The sequence below is a fragment of the Cornus florida genome, unplaced genomic scaffold, assembly GCF_030987335.1.
Source record: "Cornus florida cultivar Cherokee Brave unplaced genomic scaffold, ASM3098733v1 CherokeeBrave_3.0.0_Hap2_Chr04, whole genome shotgun sequence".
NCBI classification, from domain to species: Eukaryota; Viridiplantae; Streptophyta; class Magnoliopsida; order Cornales; family Cornaceae; genus Cornus; species Cornus florida.
In genome coordinates, this window is record NW_026775574.1 from 98,797,817 (window position 1) to 98,808,586 (window position 10,770).

The 10,770-nt window shown below is 37.2% G+C and overlaps 1 non-coding gene across 1 annotated transcript; it reads left to right on the forward strand.

Annotated features, from left to right (window-relative positions):
* Positions 1 to 1,107: 1,107 nt before the first annotated feature.
* LOC132305925 (small nucleolar RNA R71) lies at positions 1,108 to 1,216 on the forward strand. The gene has a single exon (XR_009481747.1). It is a non-coding gene; the product is annotated as a small nucleolar RNA R71 (small nucleolar RNA).
* The last annotated feature ends 9,554 nt before the right edge of the window (positions 1,217 to 10,770 follow it).

Sequence of the window (10,770 nt, forward strand, 5' to 3'; positions counted from 1 at the left end):
AATCTCTTTGGAAATCATCTTTCAACTCACAATTTAAGGGCTTCTCATTCTCAAGATCATGCACATGCAATGAAGGAGGAATAGTGTGTGGAACGGGACGGGTGACAACTTGAGGTTGTACCGGTTCACTCTCTTCATTAGGCATTCTAACTTGATTGTCTACTACCCTACCACTTCTCAAGGTTGTTACCGCATTGAGATGCTCAATATTATGCCCTTCGAATGAGGATTTGGTTTCTACAACACATTGTTGTTTGATTGGGGCATTCATGTGCATCTTTCCCTTCTCTCTAGTATTAAGTGTTTCAGCTATTTGCCCTACTTGGGTTTCTAGCTTGGTAATTGATTGAGAATGAGAATGCAACAATTGAGTATTTGCTTCTAGAGTGCCCAAAGCATTTAAAACCTTTTCCTCAAAAGCGGAACCTCTAGAATTTCCTTGAGAATATGATTGGTTAGGAAAATGAGAATTAACAAATTGATTTCCTTGTGAGTTATATGGTCTTGAACCTTGGGATCCTTGGTTTTGAAGTGGAGGTGGATTGTATTTCCCTTGAAAACCGCCTTGGGAAGAGTTTGAGCCCTCCCCTTGGTTTTTCCAAGAAAAATTAGGATGATTCCTCCAACCGGGATTGTAATGGTTACGATAAGGATTGTTCCCTTGGTTCACAAATGTTACATTAACTTGCTCAATGGGTTCATTTTGAATTTGTCCATGAGGACAATTAGAAGTAGAATGAAGAACACTAGAACAAGTCACATGATTCATTTTGAGATTTAGGAGAATGGTTAGGAAAGGAAGACACTTGATTCGCCAAGTTTTGATTGATCAATTGATCAAACTTTTGAGATAAAGACTTCATCTCGGCGGTTATATCATTTGAGTGGTCAACTTGATGCAAGCCAACACTCTTCCTACCTTGAGAATTTCTACCATTCCTAGATGACAATGTTCTATGCAAAGAGTTTTCACTCATGCTCTCATAAAGACGCCACACGTCTTCCTCTTGTCGGTCTATATAAGAACCTCCCATTGAAGCATCAACCATGCCTTTATAATTGTCCGATAAGCTTTCAAAGAAGAATTGGACCAATTGCCATTTAGGCATGTCATGGTGAGGACACTTCCTAAGCAATTCATTGAAGCGTTCCCATGCCTCGTGGAAAGTTTCTCCCTCCCCATGTGTAAATTCTCTAATGGCGGTTCTCATAGCATTGGTCTTAGAAACCGGATAGTACTTTTTTAAAAATTATTGTTGCATTTCTGCCCAAGAAGTTATAGAAAAAGGCCTAAGGTTGTTAAACCAATACTTCGCCTTATCTTTAAGGGTGAATGGAAAAAGTTTCAGCCTTAAAACTTCTTCCGGCATGTCCGTGTATCGAACGGTAGAACAAACTTCAAGAAACTCATCCAAATGCTTGTAAGGTTCTTCACTAGGAAGTCCATGAAAGTTAGGTAGCATTTGGATAGTTTGTGCTTTAATCTCATAATGGTGTGCTCTAAATGGTGGCAATTGAATGCATGTGGGTGCGTTACACTCATTAGGCACATAGTGATCTCTCAATGCGAGTGGTGGATTAGTAACTTGAGGTGCAACATGGACACCTTGGTTATATTGAGCTTGATTAATGATGGGGGGTTGTGGTGCATACATTGGCCTTGGAATTCCCATTGGAATTTGGCCTTGTTGTTGAGGAGGTTGATGAATGTATGGCCTAGGCATGCCAAATGGAACTTGCATATTATCATTTTGCACATTAGGATGAAGGATGCCTTGTTGGTCTATGTGACCAAGGTCTTCAACATGATCATCATTGAGAGCGTCCATTGGTAGATTGGTTCTATGTGAACTTCCTCTTCCCCTTGGATTCCTAATAGTGGATTCTAAATGCAAATCAAGAGGGACAAGAGTAGGTCTCAATGAACGACGACCATGCATGCACAATGCAACACGAATAAGCAACTTTCTCAACAATGCAATTAAACTTCACAACCACAATTTTCAAATGCAATGTATGTCAAATAAATGCCTCTACGTGGGCCCCCGATTTATCTAATGATGCTATGCAATGCCTCCACGTGGGCCCCCGATTTAACTAAGGAGATTGAGTAAGAAGGTCTCACAATAGTCCTTTAGCACTTCAACTCCAAAATTAAAAGCTTAGCTTAGCAATTTTACTTAACAATTTTTCATTTTAAGCATTTTTCCTTTGCTTTGCTTTGCTCCTTAGCTTGGAATTACTTTGCTAGCTCCTTGCTCAATGCACCTAGTCAATGGAGAACAAATTCAATAAGCAATCAAAAACAGAAAATAAAAAGAAAGTAAAGGCACGATCAAAAGAATACTAATCCTAATTGAATTTCACAATTCGACGTTGCCAATTTAAAATCCCCGGCAACGGCACCAAAAACTGACCGGTCCTTTACAAGGGTCGCGATACCAAGTCAAGCTTGAAGAGTTGTGAATTTAGGAGGTGGCCAAGTTTTACATTTATAGAAAGCCACTACTACCTTTCTCTATATAAAATATAGATAAGGCGAGTAGGAATCGTCCCAAGGGATTAGATGGTGTATCGAATTGTGAAACTATGGTAATTAGGGTTAGTAGGTCGAGTGATCACACAATTGATTGGTTGGTTGATTAAGCTAAATTGAATTCAACTAAATAAAATAATATGAAGTAAACAAGAGAGAGAGAGGTCTTGGGGTGTAGAGATCACCACCAAGCAATACTTTTCTATACTACTAACAAGTGATCAATTGAGGGTAATGGATGTGTTGCAATATGATAAGGGTGTGTGTGCATTAGGTTGATTCAATTGGCAAGGATGACAAATCAAGCAAGTATTGTCTAAACATCATGTGAAGAGCACAATATATCTAAACAATAGAGCATATATTGTCTAGACAACATGGGGATAGCACAATAGATCAAAACAAGTCATTAATCCTTCATTAAGCTCACAATCCACATACAATACAATATTAGAGGAATATGCCATTTGGACTCACAAGCATGGAACATCAAATATCAAGAGTAGATTGTCCTCCCATCTAACATTACACTACCACTACACTAAATCTACACTACTAGCATGAAAATAAAGCTATCTAGACTAGGGGAGAGGCACAAACCATCAAGAATAGGCATAAACCATCAAATGAACCAAAATAGCATTCATTAAGCATATCATCTTGATAATCTCTAGATTTATAGCATCAATACACATAGACATGCATCAAAAACACTAAATCTAGGGATAAGCACATGAATATCCTACTCTAGCATACATAGACATATGGATAGAATAGAATAGTCAATTGAAAGCATTAAACCATATAAACCATGAAATAATCAAGATTTATATATACATGAATATCAAGATGTATCATACAACACTAATCCCTCAATAATACATAAGATTAGAGTATAAAAAGCATGCTTGGGGCTAACTCTAGCCCCAAGAGGATGTCTAGCCACTCATGGTAGTGATGATCCAACCCTCAAGGGTTAACTCCATGGCTGCTCCTTGTTGGTGAAGATCTCCTCCAATGGTGCTCTAGCTTCCCTCCTTCTTCCTCTCCAAGAAGAGCCTCTAAGATTAATTTTCAATGTGTGACAAGAGACTCCCTCAAAAAATGTATCATATTCCTTATATAGGTAGGTCAAATACACCCCATGATGAGCTGTGGTCATGCAAGGCATATTCTCCAATTATTGGATGAAGGACGGAATAAATGAGCTAGACTTTAACTTTTTCTCGCTGGAGGAAGTTCGATTGATCGAACCTTAACTTGGATCGATCGAAAATGGGTTCGATCGATCGAATTGCATCTTGGATCGATCGAAGTGGTCTGACTCCTCCGGATAATGACAAGGCTGGGATATTTTCAAGATATTTATAGGGAAAAAGACAAAAGTGGTTGGTAGGTGTACAGCTGTGGATAAGATCAATCATTTGAATAGGACAAAATAGGGTTCGATCAATCGAAGGTGATGTTCGATCGATCGAACTTGGAATTTCAACAAAGGCCAAGGTTGGATCTATCGAGAAGTACTGTGATCGATCATAGATGTTCGATCGATCGAACTCTAAGTTGGATCGATCGAACTTTTCAGCTGCACAACTTGATTCCTTTTTGCTCCTTTCTTTCTCCACTTTGCTCCCTCCTTTGGTTTATCTCAGGATTGCTTCAATTAAGCTCTTATTTGGCTGAGTTAGCTAAATTTTGGGATTAGTGCCTGAAAATATAAATAACACGTAATAAGTCTAAAACGGCAAAGTAAGATAAATAAAGGTACTAGAATGCTTAAGCTTAACGGGTTTAAATACGCATTTTTTAGTGCTTATCAACCTACCAGGTTACACAACCACACTATATCTAGCTACACATCCTTGGCAATATACGCACCCTAACCACTGATCCTGAGACTCAAGTTCATATCATGACATATAATTCTATATGTAAAATCCATCATATCCAACCATCCAAATAAACTATCCAATTATTATTTCAATAATATGTCATCCACCTATTCCGTTGACCTGACACGAATAAGTACGACTTAACACTGTGGTTAATCCGTTCCCTTATTAAAAATAGGTAGGACTTAACTCTTAAGTTAATCCGTCCTAATATGCCCCCATCCCATAATGGTGCAATAATCCATATCACAACCAAATAAAAGTTTCCAATTCAAGGATAATGTAAATAATATTTACATTTAATAATCCAAATAAATATGATATAAATCTTATATACATCCTTTGCATTTACTTAAGCAAAAATATCAATTCTAATTAGCATGCATTTAATTTACATCACAACAAATTAACATGCATCTCAACTAAATTGTACATCTCCATGTTCTGATTAAATTAATTTAAATCTAAACAATTGATTAAAATAATTTAATCCAACAATATTTAATTAATTTATCCTTTTAAAATTAATTAAATTCCATACATAGCATGTAAACTTAAATCATGCATTCCAATTCTTAATGAATCTACTTAAATTAAATAGATATTTAATTCAGATCCATCATTTAAAAATAATAAATACTAATTTAACATTCTAATATTAATCAAAATAACATTTAAAAAAAATATTTAATGCATAACTAAGTATTATTATTATTATTTTTTCATGTATAAGATTTATTTCTAACCCATATAGCATATCAGATTGTAATTGTTGCTTGTTTCCTCCTCTTGCAGCGTGTGAACCTTATGAAAACAATGAAACTTCAATTTAAAGAAAACAGCAAACTGATACCTGATTCATATCACTTTGTAATGCTTTGTTTTTCTTCCCCTCGTGTGGCGTGTAGTCTTATGAAACAATGAGATTTAAATTACAATGAAACAAAACTGATATACCACATGTTTCCTTCCTCGTTCGGCGTGCGTACCTTATGATGAGTTACCAATTTTGATTTTTCTATCTATCACACACAGACACACACACAGACTGATACATATGAACATCATGTGAACAAAAATTTAAATACTACATAAAGACATAATGAAAACCATAACTCAAACATATGCATCAATTTGTCAATATTAAAATTCATTACAAACCTATTATTAAAACACATGAACTGAAATTTTCAAATAGATCCATGTAATTAGATTCAATTAATTTATTTAAGAACTTAGAATTAATCTAGCATGCATAGGGTACGAATCAAAGGAGAAGAGAAGGATTAAAACTTGCCTTTAGGGATTAGATAAAAACCCTAGCCTCCTTCTTCCTTTTCTCTTCCTTCCTCTTTCTTCTTTCTCTCTCTAAAATATAGTACGTAATATATTTCTAACCTCTTTCACAACCCTATAATTATATATTTATAGGCAAATAAAATAACCCTAATCCTTTTCCCAATCCAAGCCAAACTAATAATAAAAATAAAATAAAATCTAAATACCAAAAAGGTAACTAAAATATATGGTACATATAATCTATGTGTAATCCTTTTTATATGTAATATATAAATATATATGACTTTCCTTATATATATATATATATATATATTAAATATACATATACATGGGTAATTATCCGTCCCCATTAAACCCCTTATCCAAGTAGTCCATGGAGCCCAATTGGTTGGTCCATTACTACTATTCATATCCAATTCCTTTAAAATATGAAAATAAAAATAAAATAAAATAATTAAATTCATAAATAAATACACATCATCACACAATTTCATTTAAACAATTAAATCAATTAACATATTTAACAAATAATTAAATCAATTAAACAAGTAAACAATTAGCCAAGAAATCAACTAAATAATTAAATGCAATTAAAATAATTTTTAAAAAATACCAAGACTATCCTTTTAAAATCAGGGGTATTACAATAAGGAACAATTGATGTTTATATTTTATATTTTTTCATCAATTGTTGGATAAATGAAATAGTTGATAACTCCATTTATTACTGTTTGATCAATTGCTGGTTATTGTTTTACATGCACAGGTATGGGAAGGTGGCATGTATAGGTTTGGATTAGTTTCAAAATACTAAATCCTACCTACACGGAATAAGGGAATGGATTATAAAAATAAATCCTACTAATACGTAAGTCAAAGAAACTGCACAAGCTGAATGACTAACTGGATTATTGGTTATCTATGTTAAGTCAAAGAAGCTGCACAAGCTGAATGACTAACTGAATTTCCTATCTATGGATGGGATAGGACTTTATATATATTTTTATGGTACCGCGATATGAGCTTGAGTCTCAGAGTCGATGGTTAGGGAGCATATATGCAATAGGATGCGTAGCTGAATATGCTAGGTTGATGTATATCCTGTTAGGCTTATGTACTCATGCTCACTCAGGTGCGCTTTGTATGTTGCCTTTTATTCAGGTTGAGACACCCTGCATAGTCCAGGGAAAGTCCTGTAGTGTGGATACATATATATATATATATATATACGGCTTATGTAGATATTGTTGAGTTGATTAGAATATATATGCGTATTGAGTCTCTGCTTGGATTGTAGTAGGTTAGAACTTGTTTGTGGGCCTGACCCACTTCTATTTTTCAGGTGTTCGACCGTTTCAGTTGTAGGCTTGATCGTGCTGAGCAGAGACCATTACTCACTCTTCCAACGACATAGGATTTTTCTCGATGGTTTACTTTGGATGTTTTTGTAGTCATTTCATTTCAGTTTGGATTTTTATTTGGGGTCCACTAGAGATGGATTCCTGAGTTGTTTAACTGATGGAGGTTTTGTAAAGGATTTGGATTTAAGTATTTATTCTTAAAGGATTTTATTTTAGTTCCTTCCAGCTCTTATTTAGTTATTTCTTATTTCCATTTGTATTCTGTGTTCGTTTTAAATATTAATTGTTTGATATTTTCCTCGGGTTTGGGCCTGGGCCTGATCAACCCGTGTCTCGGATCCGAGGGGTATCACAGTTGGTATCAGAGCACTCCAAGTTCAAGTGTCTCTAGGATTCTATCGTATAAGACTTTCGCGTAGCATACTCTATTGTTTAGAGCTTAAGTTTAGGATTCATTGTATTCAGTTATGGTCTATTTAAAAGCGTACTGATGTCTATCTTCTATGTTAACAGAATGGTTAACACTCGAACCAGACGGAACTGTAGGCAGCGAAGGGAAGCGGTACGTAGGAAGCAAGATCTCCTATAGCGTCAGCAAATGGGGGGAGAACAGCTACTGCCTAGGTTTTAGGAGGAGGAGCAGGAGGAAGGTGGTCAGTTGCATATCGAGCAGGAGGACGAATAACTGACTCAGGAGTCCCAGGACTGGGGCTACAATCAAGGCAGGAAACCAGGGTATACCCCTCAGTTAGTTTACACCATTGTGCAAGCTATAGCAGCGGGGGTAACAACTGCACTTCAGAATCAGCTACACGTTCAGCAGACACTAGAAGCAGTACCAGTGGTGCAAAATGTTTTTAAAGGACATTGTTATGCCTGCGGCAATTATGGGCATACAGCCAGACAATGTCCTAGGTTCTCTCAGAGACAACATAATGAGGGATCACAGGCAGGATGGGATCAGTCTAAGGCTAACCAGTAGAGGAGACCGTTTGGTCCTTTTTGGGGTCCTTGCTTTACTTGTTGGGAGATGGGTCACACTTTCAGGCAGTGTCCCAAACGAGGAGATACCGGACCGTCCAAGCGAGAGGGTACTGACTCACAAGGAAGATGGTTCTTTTAGGAGTAATCTTAGTTATTTATAGTAGTGGATGTATCAATAAAAGTGTGATACAGATTTAATCACGCACACTAGTAGCATGTTAAAGAATATTTTATTATCTTTTTTTTGACAAGTTATGGTTTAAAGTATGTTGAGGTTTCTTATATAAATGGTTTATGGAACTATTTTGTTTTTGTTTATTATTCTTATTGCAATAATAAAGGATTATCACAGTTGAGTGATTGGTTTTGGACAAACAAACCAATATTTGTTTATATGTATGTTGTGTTGAGGCAGGACGATTACCAAGGAGTTTATAAATGAACTTGTGTAAGTCGATATGATAGTTTTGTTTCTGAATGATGAATTCCTAGGATAGCACGATAAATCTAGAAGGGAGTAGCTTCAGAGTATTTTGGTTACCTTATGTGTTTTACTCTACGGAGTATTCAGCATTCTCGTTTGGATAGTTTAGTGGGTGACACTAGGTGTAGCAGTCTCAGATTTCTAGTCAATCTAGTGGTTCTGGACATGGCATTATGATAGGTTGGTGGTTGTTACCATACCTGGTTAGGATATTTTTCGTAATTGCTATGCCGCGTTTTAACGGGGATGTTAGGACTTATTTGGTTCGTGTAGAGAAGGAAACCGAGGACGGGATTACTGTATCTTTGGATAGCATACCAATTGTACAGGATTTTCTGGACATATTTTAGGAGATTCCAGGGTTGCCGCTTAGTCGCGAGATCGACTTTGTGATAGACTTAGCTCCAGGTACTAGGCCTATTGCTAGGGCACCGTATCGGATGGCACCAGTGGAGATGCGCGAGCTGAGGGATCAGATTAAGTAGCTACTCAGCCAGGGTTGGTTCACTTCGCCTGTGTATAGATTATAGGGAGTTGAATAAGGTTACTATTCGTAACAAGTATCCTTCACCCAGGATTAATGATCTTTTGAATCAATTGAAGGGAGCTACCTACTTCTCTAAGTTTGATCTGCGGTCTGGATATCATCAACTTCGGGTTAGGGAGCAGGATGTTTCGAAGACAGCGTTCCTCATTAGATATGGATCTTATGAGTTTCGTGTGATGCTGTTCGGGTTGACTAATACATCAGCGGTTTTCATGGATTTAATGAACAAAGTCTTCAGGGCTTACCTGGATCAACTTATCATTGTTTTCATAGATGACATGTTGATTTACTCGAGGTTAGAGGACGATCATGCTAGACATTTTTGGATAGTTTTGCAGACGCTTCGCGAACACCAGTTATATGCCAAGTTTGAGAAGTGTGAATTTTGGCAGCGGCAAGTGAAGTTTCTGGGTCGCGTGGTGTCAGGAAAGGGGATGAGTTTTCGGATGTTTTCATGGCTTGCATGGTAGTTACACCTTCTATCATTTACAAGGTTTTGAAGGCACAACTCACGGATCAGCAGTGCATTGACAAAATGGTAAAGATAGCTTCTAGAGAGGTCCCATTTTTACTATGTTGGGACTGATGGAGGTTTGAGGTACAAGGGACGGTTAGTGGTATCTTTTACTGACGATTTGAGGAAGGATGTGATGACTGAGACTCATCACTTTAAGTTTTCTGTTCATCCGGAAGGAGACAAAATGTATCAGGATATGAAGCGGCAGTTTTGGAGGGCAAGTATGAAGAAAGACGTTGCTATTTTTATCTCTCGGTGTAGTACTTGCAGATGGTCAAGATTGATCATCAGAGGCCGCCAGGAGCTCTACAGCCACTGCCGATACCGGAGTGGAAATGGAAGAACATTTCTATGGATTTTGTGGAAGGGTGGCCAAATTCCCTCAAGGATCACAATTCTATTTGGGTCATCATGGATAGATTGACAAAATCAACTCATTTCTTACCTATTCACACTGACTTCACTTCAGAGCAGTTGGCGAGACTTTACATTACCGAGATTGTGAAGTTGCATGGCATTCCATTGTCTATTATATCGAACAGGGATTCGAGCTTTGTGTCAGGATTCTAGAAAAGTTTTCAGCAGGCTTTGGGTACAAAGTTGCATCTTAGCACTGTTTATCATCCTCAGACTGATGGACAGACTGGGAGAGTTAATCAGATCATGGAGGATATGTTTTGGTCGTGTGTTCTTGATTTCAAGGGCCACTGGGAGGATTATTTTCCATTTATAGAGTTCGCATCTAACAATAGTTTCTAGAAGACTATTAGGATGGCATCATTTGAAGCATTGTACAGCCGACCATGTCGGTCGCCTGTTTGTTGGATAGAGGTTGGTGAGAACAGATTCTTTGGTCCAAAGTTCATAAAGGATACTTCCAAGAACATCGTTCTTATTAGGGATCGCATGCGCACTGCCCAGAGTAGGCAGAAGAGTTATGCTGATCGTCGCACACGTGCTTTGGAGTTTTAGGTTGGGTATCAGGTTCTACTTAAAATGTCTCCTATGAAGGGTGTAATGCGCTTTGGGAAGAAAGGGAAGTTGTCTCCGCAATTTGTCGGTCGATTCATGATTACGGATTACGTTGGAGCTGTCGCTTATTGGTTGGCACTTCCGGATAATTTGGATCGTGTGCATAATGTGTTCCATG